This window comes from Kogia breviceps, chromosome 1 (genome assembly GCF_026419965.1).
Source record: "Kogia breviceps isolate mKogBre1 chromosome 1, mKogBre1 haplotype 1, whole genome shotgun sequence".
Taxonomy (NCBI): domain Eukaryota; kingdom Metazoa; phylum Chordata; class Mammalia; order Artiodactyla; family Physeteridae; genus Kogia; species Kogia breviceps.
The window spans coordinates 127,656,289-127,670,223 of record NC_081310.1 but is presented as its reverse complement, the minus strand read 5'-3'; the positions used below and the strand labels follow the sequence as shown (position 1 = coordinate 127,670,223).

Genomic DNA, 13,935 nt, shown 5'->3' with positions numbered 1-13,935 from the left:
AGAGGGGGTCAGGGTAATGACAACCTGAGCCAAAGGGGGCACTGTAGCCTGATGCAAGGCCATGCAGACATCACTACAAGGACTGTCTTTTGGTGGCACTACTGATCCATCCTCCACAGTGGCATTTCCAGTGGCAGGGCCAGCTATGGGGGATGCTGGATAAGTGCCACTCTCCCAGAAGCTCTGCAGGCTGCAACCTAGGCAGAGATGCTATAATGGCAGATGACCTTTAGACCCTGGGGACACAAGCTAGACTTAGCCCCTGAGTAGACAAAGAAGTATGGGGGCTCAGGGCACTGGGAGGAGGGAGGTCAGGAATAAACTCATTTCTATTCCATCAACAGTCTCATCTTATTCTAGCATTCCTCACCTCTACTCTTCGTAAATGAATACAAATGCACTTGGGGGAGATCGGAGGTGGTCCTTGACTCTGGAAGCTGTAAACATCTATATACCTGGAACTTTCAGACATGTGTATATTCATTCTCCTAAGGTGACTTTTTATTTACTAAATTCGGACACTCTTTTAGCCACTGGAGGGGGACTCCCCTGATACTGCACTGTAGAAGCAGCCTCTGCCTCAGTGTCAGCCTTTACCACCATACTGTGAGCTTCTGAAGGGCCACCACAGTTTCTTACTCATGTCTGTGCACCTGATGCCCAAAATAGGCACGTGGACAGTGCGTGACTGGTTCACGTGTTGGTTAGTTTTAGTTCACTGGTTGAAAGCAGAAGAGACAGAAACTTGATCACACTGTATTGAATAATGCTCTGGTGATATGGAAATGGAAAGAAAGTATAGGCTATTCTTCCAAGAAATTTGGCTGACAAATACTTGGTATCTCCCCTGTGGCATTCAACATATCATATTAAATGTTGATTCGTCTTAGCCTCACTTCCAAGCCTGCTGGAAGCAGAGCTAGTATCCTTCTGTCTCCCTGTTCTCTGAGGCACAAACACAGAACCTTGCCTATAATCAGCACATAATAAAAATATGTTCAATTTTATTGAATAAGTCAATAACAATTCCTTTGTTTCCAGTCCTCTTTTTCTTTGGTTTCACTGTGGATGCTGAGAGAGTTATTCTCTTTTTGAAACTCCCCTCCCAAGCCTCTGTGACCCTACTTTTTCCTGGTTCCTTTCCCACTGTCCTCAGTATTTCTGTCTCCTGTTCTTCCATCAGCCTTGAAGTGTACATACTCCAAGACTTGGCTCTCAGCCCCCTCTTCTTTTCCCTTTAAACTTTCTTCCACAAGAGCTATGATTGCTCAAGTTTTTTCCTCCATGTGGATGACTCCTGAACTAGCTCAAGACCTGATTCTGCTCACATCCTCTCTCCCTCATGCTAAGCTCCCAAACTGCCTTCAAGATAAACAAGAAGAAAGTCACCATAAGGGTAGCATGTATGCAGGTTGGGACATGAAACCTCCCTCAGTTCAGCTGTTGGGATAGGACTAAAATTTGAGGTTTAAGCACCAGGTTTTAATGCGGGGGCTAAAAGAATGGTGGCCTCGGGCTTCACTAACTGTTTGTAACATAGCATTTGCAAGCTGGCAGAGAGGTTTGGGATTGGAGAGGCCTCGTTCGGCTCATACTGGCCAGGATCTTTTGTCCTCCCTCCTCCGGTGCTTTGCTTGGGCTCAGGGTAGACTATTGGAACCCCTTTCCTGATGCCCGCTGATCCTGACTACTGCAGTGTCCTAAGCCTTCAGATCTGCCCCTGCTCCAGCACTCTGAACACCACCTTGTGGATTCCAGCTCCAAACCTGGGTATTTGATTTCTGGATTTCCTCCTGAGAATGGTTCTCAGCCTCTTCTCTCATGAACTTCCCCCTTGTTAACCTCACTGCACAACCAGCCTCTGACCTCCTGGCTGCGTGAAAAGGCCAGCAGGACCCTAGACTCTATTTCCAAGAGGCCCTGTCCCGAGTGACAGGGCACTGAACTCAGAACAGTTCTTCTAACTCATTTGCCCATGATTGTCTGCTGCCCTGCGATTTCTCTCATAAATATTTCTTTTATCATTATTTAGCTTTATGGTCTATGGCACAAAGTGTTAAACCATGTTTTCCTTTTCTTATAGAGTAAAAAACTCTATTTCCCAGACTCCTTACAGGGAGGCATGTGACTAACTTCTTGCCAATGGACTGTGAGAATGAATGAAGTATGCTGCTTCCAGGTTAGCCCTGAAATAGCGTGTGTGCCTCCGAGCTCTTTCACCTTCCTGCAAGCTGGAGCACAGCAGCCCTGTGATCAGCACTGAACATTCAGACCAGGGCAAAGCCCTAGAAACACAACTCAAGGTAGTCTAGGGACAAGTTTCCATTAATGAGGAGATAAGTGCAGAAACTGTGAATAAACACCTAGAAATGTCAGCGACAATTTGACACTGCTGTGAAATACAACTGCGTGATCAGTGGAGTATAAACCAAAAGTATTGGTCTTTGGCACACTGGCAATAAAAAAAAATCCAGTCTTTAAACAAAGGGAGTTTGAGAAACATTGCCCTGGTGGATAGTGGAAAAACAAGATAAAAGAAGCCTTTCAAATCCAAACCACTCACCTCAGGACTGTTAACAAGAGAGAAAAATAAACCTCTGTTGTCTTCAAATCACTGTATTCGAAGGCCTCTCTGCCTAAGAAGCCTGCAGCTCTAGGTGCAGGCACTGGAAGGAAACATAATATAAGCAGGCATTGGATGCTCCTCGCAGCTTTTAGCAAGGCATTCCCAGAAAGAGATGAGCTCAGGCAAGGATCGTTTGTAAGCAAAGGTGGAAAAGAATGGTCAGCATCCAGAAGCTGGAGGCCTTGGAAGGTTAGAAAAGTTAACTGCTTCTGCGACCCCATGGAGCAGAAAATAGTATCACTGCTCACAGCCTTTCTCAAAGGCCTCTCAGTAAAACATGGCATTGGAACAAAGAAGTCAGGCCGACAGTAAAGAGTAAGCATGCATCCTCCCGCCCAAGTCCATGTTTTAGAGGACTTCAGGGCAGAAACCACTAAGGAGAGGAAAAGAGAGATGGGCTCAGCACAGAAGTTGGGAAAAAAGAAATGCCTAAGACCTTGGTCCAAAATAGAATTTCGATGTGGTAACTGGTGTATGGAACTGACTAGAAGCAAACAGACCAGAAGCCTATAAACTTTTTAAGGAATTATACTGCTGTGGAAGCCACAGAGGGGCCTGGAGCACACACTTTCCAACACCCATTTCAGATATGGCCACAGAGGGTAATGGGCAAGGAAGAACTTCCCAGGGAACAGAGTCAAAGTCAAGACCACGAGGAAGCCTCTCACATAAAGCAGAGGAAGTTGACCAGGGCAGGGAAGTCTTAATTCCTGCCTAGCGGGGTTTCATCATATCTGCTGCATGTCTCCCTTTCTTCTGAATGGGAGTTTTGTTTTGTTTTGTTGTGGTTTGCTTATTTCTATTTCTCCATTGCATAATGGACATTCGTTGGTCAGAATAAATTAAAAAATGGACATTTTAGCATGGGTATTTAAAACAGGGTTTAGAGAGTGGAAGGCCAGACCAGTGGAGTTCTGGTCACCTAAACACTTTCTAGGAGAGCATGGCAGGCTGTGACACACAGGAGGGCCAGTAATGGGGGGAAGGAGCAGAAGCTTTGGAGTCAGCTGAACCTGGGTCAGATGTAGGCTCATCACTTTCAGCGATGGCTCTAACCTGGCAAACTGCCGATCTGGCCAGAGACTTTTCCTTCCTCTCTAAAAATAACTACAACATAATAACTACAACAACTATACAGAATTGTTGAAAGGATAATTAAAGCAATGTTTATAAAGTGCGTAGCAAGATGCTTAGGATATAGGGGTACTCAATAAATGGTAGATAGTACCTCCCAAGAAAGTTAACTCAAAATTTCCCCAAAATTCAATAGAATATACAACTGGCATTCTGGAATTTTAACTGTTCATGCTCTAACACTTTAATTTAACAAGGACCAATAACAAAGGTATCCTATACTTACACTAAAATAACTACAGTCCAGGAAAGACTCTTCTCCTGCCTGAGAGTAAGGGCCTAGAGCCACAGTGACTAGGCTTAAGAGACTGCCACTTCCCTCTTCTGTTGCTTGAAACAAAGCACGGAGGCAGGAGTGTAGAAGGGGGTGAGGAAGCAGAGGAAAGACAATGTGGTGTGGCAGAAGAACACAGGCTTCAGGTTCTGGGTTTAAATATTAGCAGATAAACAGGTAAGCAGAGTGGTTAAAGAGCATGACCCCCAGAATGAACATCACACTCAACAGTGAACAACTGAAAGCTTTTCCTTTAAGATCAGAAACAAGGCAAGGAGAGCCACTCTGGGCACTTCTATTCAACAAAGTATCTGAAGTCCTAGCCAGACAAGACAAGGATATAAAAGGTATCTGTATCAGAAAGGAAGGAGTAAAATCATGTTTGCAGATGACGTGATCTTATATGTAGAAAACCCTAAAAATCCCACAAAAAATAACTGTTAGAACTAATCGATGAATTCAGTAAGGTTGTACGATACAAAATCAACATACAAAAATCAGTTGCATTTCTATACGCTAACAACGAACAAGCTGAAAGGGAAATTAAGAAAACAATCCCATTTACAATAGCATCATACTGAATAAAATACTTAAGAATAAACATAACCAAGGAGGCAAAAGACTTGTATACTCAAAACTACAAAACAATGATGGAAGAAATTAAAGAAGACATAAATAAATGGAAAGACATACTGTGTTCATGGATTAGAATCTAACATTGTTAAGATGTCTATACAACTCAAGGTAATTTACAGATTCAGAACAATTCCTATCAAAATCTCAGCAGCTTCTTTTTTTTTACAGAAATAGAAAAAAAATCCTAAAATTCACATGAAAACACAAAGGACTCCAAGCAGCCATAACAATCTTGAGAAAGAACAAATCTAGAGGCCTCATACTTCCTGGTTTCAAAATATACTACAAAGCAATAGTAATACAAAGTTACAGTAATCAAAAAAGTATGGTTCTGACATAAAGACAGACATATAGACCAATGGAACAGAATAGAGAGCCTAGGAATCAACCCATGCATATATGGTCAATTGATCTTTGGTAAAGGTGCCAAGAATATACAATAGGGAAAAGACTGTCTCTTCAACAAATGGTGTTGGGGAAACTGGATATCAAAAGAGCAAAAGAGCATGGCCTCTGGAGATAACTGGACTGAGTGTGAAGCCTTACTTACCAGCAAGTTAGTTAACCTCTCTGTGCCTTAATTCTGTCATCTATAAAATGGGGAAAACAACAGCACCTTCTTCCTAAGACTATAGGAAGATTTAAATAAGGTGCTTAGAATAGCCTCTGATACAGTGTTAATTTCATTACTGTTATTATCAGTGGGGCCTGAGGATAGTTATTTAACCTCTTTGAACCTCAATTTCCTCTGTTACAAAAGGGGAGACAAGATCTAACTTGTCAGGTTACTGGGTTACTGGGACAAAGTGAATGAAATAGCCAATGTAAAGTCCTCAACCCACTGCCAGGTCCAGAGGAGTGAGACAAGTCCAGTAAAGCAACAGGGTAAGTCTGTTCCCAATAGGTTGGGGAGGGGGATCCCAAGAGAGATTACCAGGAAAGGGATGTCAAATGAGGCACTCCCTCCCTCAGGCAGGGTGGGTCACCAGCATTACAACCCCAAGAATTTCTCCCCTCTACCACCCTGTCCAGGGTCACTAACTGGTGTTTTTCAATACCAGTTGAAACTATTTAGTCCCAGAAAATAAGTATAAAAGGAATTTAGCCAGCTGGGTTGAAAACCTGATGTTTAACCTTCTAATCATATTACCATGCTTCCTCTAGACTACTCTATCTGGATCTTAGAGTAATCCATCAAAATATATTCACTAATATACCACTGAACAGTTTTCAAAGTGAATTCATGTCTCTTTTCCCATTTGATCCCATGGTGAGATGGGCAGTGTAGCTTTCTCCATCTTACAGAGAAGAAAATTAAAACTGGGAGACACTGATTGACTCTGACCAGCTCTCATCCTTCTAGCCCAGGGCTCTTTTTACCACCCTGACCACTGAAGCCTTTTTTCAGTAGTTAATCCTCTAACCCCAAGAGAAATTAAAATGTAGATTTGTTCTCCATAATGACATTAATGCATTTTGCAAATATTTAGTGATTCTAGAAGTAATACAATGTGGTTGTGGTAAATGTCAATCAAAATTTGTAAATATATCTCTACTTAGAATTGTTGACAAGAGCCTATGGGAAAAATCCATAATCAAATGAAAAGGATTGAATAAAACTCTAAAGACACGATAGAAAATAGCAATGATTAGTCAGTTTACCTGCTTCAGAGAAAGCTCAGAAGAGCAAGCAACCCAGTTTACTTCTAACATGTTGAACGATATAACATAAGAAACAGTTTCTCCTAAAGCATTTTACTTTCTCCATCAACAAAATAGAGACTATCAGTTGAACTAGGCCTCCGAAATCAATTATCTGACTATAGAAATTAGGCTGGAAATTAACTGAGAAAGGCTAGTAATGACCTAGTAGCAATCCATGGAAACCTTAAAAAATGTATATGCTGTTTCTATCTTTGCTTTCTTTCATTCCCATCTTCTTCTCTCTTCCTCTGCCTTCTCCTCCCTTCCCTCCCCAGAACTGAGGGGTCAGCATGTGGCTGAGAACGCAGTATGATGGAGAGAGTTTGGGGAGTTGCACAGAAGCATGGGCTGTGGCTGGGGAGCCATGCAGAGTAGTGAGCTGGAGGGACTGGAGGCTGATAAGAAAGCTGCATAGACACGCGGGCTCGCAGGCCTGGCACCAAAGGTGAGCAACAGTGGGAAAAGAGATGGACACAGAGGAGGCAGGATGGCCTTTGTGGCTGAGAGGTGGGCTACTCTGAGCAAAGAAGTAAAAATACTGAAGGTATTGAGTGTCAAGTTTCTAACTGCCAGAGAAGATATGTAAAAAGATATAAAGGGATAAGACTAGAAAGATCCTTGGGTGTTGGATTGGAATTGGAGATATCAGTATAAACTCACGCTTTTATAATATATGGCCTAATGTAGAAAATATATAAATGTGTATGTGTAAATACATATATACATATATTTCCTAGCTCTGTCCTTTGAGAGATCTAAGACACCCAAGTAAAAATGGACACAATCAACCTTCTATATCTTGGTTTCTAAATACCATTCTCTACCAAAAGGTATAACTAACCAGGTGAGGGAAAGTACAAGATGAGCCTGGGATGCCTTGTGGTGACAGAAAATTTTTAAATGTTCAATGGATGATAAGGATGTCAAAAGGACAAAGGAGCCAGTTCAAAGGGACTCCCACCGGCCAAACTGAGAAAAATTTGAGCATCAAAATAAGTAATTATAGTAAGAGATCTCAACATATTGTATACAAAAGGAATCTACAAATGCTTCCTAATATAAATGAATAAATGCATGAAAGAGAAAGAAAGTTCTTCCTAATAGCAGAATGCCAACTAACAAATGTGGAAGGAGTGATGGAAATAAAGAATCACCATTTGGCGACCTTCAGAGAGGTGGCCGATTCAGGCAAAAGTCATCAGCGAATGATAAGGCTGTAGGTGGATGTTTAATGAGAAACAGGCTATTAGCCTCATAGACTATATAGATCTATATAGATCTAATAGGCTATTAGCCTATTAGCCTCAGAACACCTCCCCACAAATACCAATAAATTTCAAAGGGAAAAAATGGTGAATTTAAGGTGGGGAGATCTGGCAAACACCAACATAACCAGGTGATTAAGGCCAATATTCCAGTGGTGGACAAGTTGACATTGTGTACCTTCTAATGTGATGTGCTGAGAAGAGCAGAGTACCCTGCCAAGAACATATGACTTAAGTCTGGTTCTGAAGACACCTGCTAGACCCAGGTTGAGAGTTATCTACAAAATGTAAGACCTATACAACTGCAAGGACTTTAGGAACAGGGAAAGTCTGAGGAACTATTTTACAAAAGACATGACAAATAAATTTAACATGGATCCTAGATCAGACAGGAAAAAGAGACACTTGGGGAAGCACTGATGAAATACAGATGGGCTCTGTGGATGGGAGTGTTGTACCAGTGTCAACTTCCTGGTTTGGTGGTGCAAGGATTAATTTTATGGGCCAACTTGACTGGGTTAAGGGATGCCCAGGTAGCTAGTAAATCATTATCTGAGTGTGTCCATGAGGGTGTTTCCAGAAGAGATTAGCATTTGGATCTGTAGATTGAGTAAAGAAGATGATCCTCACCAATGTGGCTGGGTATCATCCAATCCCCTGAGAGACTGAATAGAGCAAAAAGGCAGAAGAAGAGCAAATTTGCCTGGTTGCTTGAGCTGGGATATACATCTCCTCCTGCCCTCAGACATCAGAGCTCCTGTTCCCAGGCCTTCAGACTCAGACTGGACTACACTACCAGCTTTCCTCGTTCTTCAGCTTGCTGATGGCAAGACCGCAGGACTTCTCAGCCTGCATGATCCCATGAGCCAATTCTTATAATAAACCTCCTCTTATAAATAGCTATATATGTCCTATTTGTTCTTTCTTTGGAGAAGCTGACTAATCCTAATGCCATTTTTATAGAAAAAAATTATACTTATTTTCTCTTTGCCAGACCCATGTGACAGTTTAGTTCAGGGAAAGGGCTCCCATTTAAAGGACTGGCCTATGAAAAATCAACCAGGGCAGGAGGCAAATGATTCAGTGATGTTCTATACCTGATGCCTTGCTTTGATCTTCAATAACTAGTTACTCTCAAGGGCTCTGAGCCTTAACGTTAAATTTCTAGCTCTCCTTCGGAAGTGAATGCCTCTGACTCCATTGACCACCTCTGATTTGTATGGTCTGAGTCCATCTGGGGACAGCTCCAGAATTTCTGAAGAGGAGGGGTTTGGGGGCAGACTGACTGAAAGGGGGCTTGCCTTAAAGCTGCATTTGCAAAGCCAGCACACTGCTTTTATTTAGACTGCATGTTTGTTTGGAGAGCCTTTGGGCAAACCAGTGGCACTTATGGTGGGGGCTAAAGTGACCTCCGACCCACCCCCGGCACCTGCCAAGCCACCCTTGATGATACCACTGAATCTGCACACGGATACGTCAAAACCAGAGGTAGTAGGTCCTCCAGCCTAATGTCCCAGGGAACAATAAAGACATAGGACTATAGCTGATGAGTAATTAGGGGGCTGACTAACATTGTTTGGAAGGGGTGAGGCAGGCTATACTGGACAGGCTGTTTTCCAGAGTGACACCCAGTCTGGCCTGGACTAAGGTATAGGAATGATTCACATCTGAGGAGGGGAGGCAAGGTCCATGGGAGCAGGGAGGGGCACGGGCAATGGAGTTCAAGGCAGTAGGCAGACAGGACAAGAGGCTAGGGGTCAGGGGCCGCAGAGGCCAGGCCAGGAGATGAAGAGGAATCAGGATGATGACATCAGTCTGGGGAGGAAAGAGGGGGTGGGGACAATCCAGGAAGTCAGACCTTCCTCTCACTGGGCACTACTCTCCTGGCTCACAAGGCAGGTCAGGCAGAGAGCAACACACACCTCTCAGATTGAATTAAATAATTAGCTTAATTGTTTGTGGGGGGGTGGGGGGATGCCTTGAGTCAGTTTAGTGCTTTGCAGAGTGAACCTCAGAGACTCAAGTTAGCAAGAAGGCACAGGCCACTGAGGATGGCACTGGGCACCCCAATTCAACGTGTGATGATCGCCAGTACCACTCTCCTCTGCCTCATTGGCTGATTAGTTAACTGTATGTTTCTGTCCACTAAGAACTGAGATGAGCAGACAGTACAGGTAATTCTAAGAGGGAATTAAAACTTCTTTGGACCTTTGCCCTGTGCCTTCGATCACACAACGTCAGGTAATCTCAGCCCTGAATTTTCTCTTCCTTTCATATTTCCCACAGAGCAGTTTCTCAACCATTGGCAGGATTTCCTCCTTGAAATCTCATTTGCCATCAGAAGGCAGGAAAGAGGGGTGTGGAGAGATGGCATCAATGACCACTTAGCACGTCCAACACCCACATGGAGATGCTCCCACCCCTACAGCCTGCCTGGGGTGTCCCACATCTGCAGGCCCTATCTCTTTATCCAACATTTATGTGGCCCTCACCAGGTACAAAGCTCTTTCACATGCCCAATTTAATGGGACCCAACACAACCCATGCAGGTAGCTAGAAAAGGAATTATTATCCCCATCGTGTGAATGAGAAAACTGATTCAGAGATGATAAGTGATTTATTCAAGGTCACAAGGTCACAAGAGCTCACAGGAGTACAATTCTGTACTCCAAATTGCCTCTCTAACCCAGCACTGTGAAAGCACAAACTCTCAGGGCTTCTGCGGACAGCTCTGCACCCCTCACCTCCATCTCTCCCATCCACGGCAGAACTAAGTTCCAGGGGTCTCCTCCACATAAACACAGAATCCAGCATGAGGGACAAAGGATCAGCAAGGCCAGACAGGAGTCAGCTCAGTACCTGAAGGAGAAATGATGGAGGGAAGAGCAAAAGGACCATGGCAAGAGAGGAGGAAAGCAAGTAAGGAAAGTGAGCAGACCATCTCTAAATCATCCAGGACTTGGGAATCTATCTTTGCACTCTCACCAGTGCAACGTACATTTGCACCATGTTTATAGAAATGTCAATACTTTATCTAGGAGGAAAAGAGGGCAACCAACATATAAGGACTACTTCCTGTATATCAGAGACCCTGCCAAGTGCTTTCTCTTTTCATCTTGGGAGGTGGATATAATCTTCATTTTTACAGACAAGGAAATTAAGGCTTAGAGAGGTGAAGCAAAGTATACAAGGTTACGAAGCCTGGCCTGGAACAAAGCCTGGTCTCTCTGCAAAGCCCTGCTCTTCTCTTTACACCACATTAATAATACCTTAGGCCTGGGCTCTGCCATGTAGAACCTTGCAATCAGACTTAACCACTCTGCTGGGTGTAATCACAGGCTACAGAGCATTTTGAACTAATGTATACTCCACGGAGAATGGTTAGTGGGTAATTCGAGTTATAGTAATTCCCATTCAAGTTACAGTGGTTCCCCCTGCCGCGGCCCAAAGAAATAAGACGCTGGGCTTAGGTTATGGTGGATTTCTGCTCCAAAATGAAAAACTTGGGGGAGAGGCAGCCAGCTTTGGGCATGTGTGCACCACTTTGAGAATGTGTGCCTTGATTGCTGCCTGGCTACAATGCTGTGTGTGCAGTGGTTCCTCTGTGCCTGTGTGTTTTGGAAAAATGAGAGAGAATCAGCATGTAGATTTTCAAATAGGCTCTGATGGACATACATGAAAATAATCCCATATTGGAATGTTTTCATTTCGGTCTTCATTCAGAGAAAACATATGCAGATCTGTTCTATCAAACATCTTGTAAAACAGCCTGATACCTAAAATAGATCTGATCTAACAATATAAAGAGGCTGGTAAACTACTATTTACATATTTGTCAGACTTAGAAAAGAAATGTGTTATTTCTCATTTAATCGAAGCTACAAAGTTTTGAATTCTAAAGACAAAAAAAAAAGAAAACCTGAAAATGTGTCAAAATAATCTAGTTACCTGGTAGTAACAATCTATATAAGTTACGTCCAGATGATTGGATGTCCAGCCCCTACATGATACAGTCATACAGTCTCATGGCACAAGAAACAAGTCCAGAAGCTTATCTCAATTACATAAACCCCACTGGTAGGGTTTGCTTGCTGGTCTTTTTAGAATGGCCCAGTTTGTTTAGACAAGCATGGTGTTAATAGAGCCAAGGTTGTGTGTTTCTAACTGTATCACTTCTGTTCAAAAAAGAGGAAAACTCTATTCACAGGACTCAGACCACACAAAGTTGGATTCAATTCCTCACTGTAAGCAGGGTTAGCAACCACTGATAGGTAGTTCACTGGAAAACCCAACAACTCTCCTTAGCAACACAAAAGTTCATGCATTAATGACATGCTGTGCAGTGCATGAAATAATAAGCGACTTGTAAAGAGATCACCGGTTTGGCATTTACTTTATTCTCCGACTTACAAAAAGCAAGTAGGAACCGTGAGAAGTTAAGCGGTCCTTAACTTCTAAATTAACGTTCCAAGGCCAGGTAATACTCAGGGCAGCAAAGAAGTGAGGAGGGAGACGTGTACGACAATGACAGTAACGAAGCACCGGGAACACACTTCGTGGAAAAGACTCAGTTTAAAAATGCTTTTGAGGGCAGTTTAAATGATGACCTTAATAAGACTAAATTGTTTCCAATACTCACAGTCACTCCTCAAAGTACTTGCTTGAGAAATTTCTAAGCCATTTTAGGTAGTCGCAACTTGTTGAAGGAAAGCAATAAAGTAACGCTGCTACAGAACAAAGCACTTTTGTCTGCCGGTGGTGAGAGGGGGACCGCGGGGACCGTCACTTACTCCCAAAGCACAACCTCCAACAGTGTCACTAGTTAGCTCGTAATAACCATTTCCCGAATCTTTGGATGCCTTGCTTGGTTCGAGCTGTTCCCTAACACACCACCGGGTAGGGAGTAATTGAAGGCTGGAAAATGTTATATCCCTAGGCTCCACGAAAGAACCTCAGTTCACCATCGACGGCTGTAAAACCGAGTTTGGAAAAGAAGCACCTGTGCAAAAGCAGAGCGGAGCCTGCGCCCTGCTCTGCGCTCCTCTGCGCCCAGCCCACCAGCCCACAGCCGGGGCGGGCGCTACGAGGATTCTGCATCATGACTGCTTCTCCCTCCTAAAATAAAAAAATTTTAAAAAAGAAGGCGGAAAGGGCAAGATGCGCCACACACCGCCCAAAGAGGGCTGTTCCAGGTACTTGGAATGGGTCTGGGGCCCGGGCCGGGCTGGACGCCAGGCAATCCCGAAAAGCCTCCCAACGCGCCCCGGCCGGCCGCCGCTCCGGGAACCCACTCACCGCTCACGCTCGCCCGCGCCGCGGAGCCCGGGAGCGGAGACCCCTGCTGCTGCCGCATGCCCTCGGGGCCGAGCACGACAGGGAAACCGGGGGCTGGGCGCGAGCAGCCAAGGGGGACGCGGCGAGCGGGCGGGCAGCGGCGCGCCTCCTCTCCAGCAGACGCTGAGACCCACCCGGAACCCGAGGAAAGTTTGGCAGAGCGAGGGGTGGCGCCCAGGGGGCGGGGGGGCCGCGTCCCGCCCCGCCCCTCCCCGCCCTGCCCGACCTTTCCCACGGGAGAGCGCCCCCAACCGGCGAGGCATGGATCGCGCTCGGGGCCTCTTCTGCTGATGCCCTTCTGCCCGGGACTGGTCCCCAGGAGTGTGGCCGGCCTCCATGGGTAGATGGCGCCCACTAAAGGACCGCTAGCACCCACAGGTCCTACAGGGCCGTACCTCGTAGCCCCGTATTAAATCACTGTCCTCCTGTCCCTCTCCTCACTCTCCTCTGCGGGGAGAGATTTGTTTGAAGTGGCTTCAGGGAAGTACAGCCCACGTGTGAGGCAAGCTCACCGCCAGGCTGACCGCTTGCTCTAAAACTCCAGCTCCAAAGCTACCTGAAGGAGCAGGCAACCCCCAGAGGCCACAGGTGTTCACAGACATTTGGCTTGGGACCCTTCCTGGGCACCTTTTTATTGAAACAGGAAACAAAAAATATTTAAAATTCTTGTAAGAGAAATCTGGGCCTCTTGGGGTCAATAGTCTTGGATACTTTGTTTTTCAAAGCTGAAATATAAAGCCTCCACTGACCCACCTTTGGTAAAGAAGAAAGGTGCAAAGTAAAACAATGTTTGTCGTGAAGACTTTGTTCTCTCTGAGCTCTGCAAAGCAAAAAGAGGGCACAGGCGTGCAGAGAGTTGGGTTCTCCCGGTGACCTCAGGAGGGAAATATTGTGAGTCCTTCCTCCTCATTCTTTATAACCTTGGGAAAAACTGAGAGCATATGTGGGAGATGTACTCCTGT

General features: G+C 44.7%; 1 protein-coding gene across 1 annotated transcript in view; it reads right to left on the bottom strand.

The window, feature by feature from the left end:
• Positions 1-13,127, bottom strand: part of LPAR3 (lysophosphatidic acid receptor 3) — a 73,894-nt gene extending 60,767 nt beyond the window's left edge. Inside the window, exon 1 of the mRNA XM_059061675.2 lies at positions 12,935-13,127. The gene's annotated coding sequence lies outside the window, so the exon portion shown is untranslated. The remainder of the gene's footprint in view (positions 1-12,934) is intronic.
• Positions 13,128-13,935: the final 808 nt, after the last annotated feature.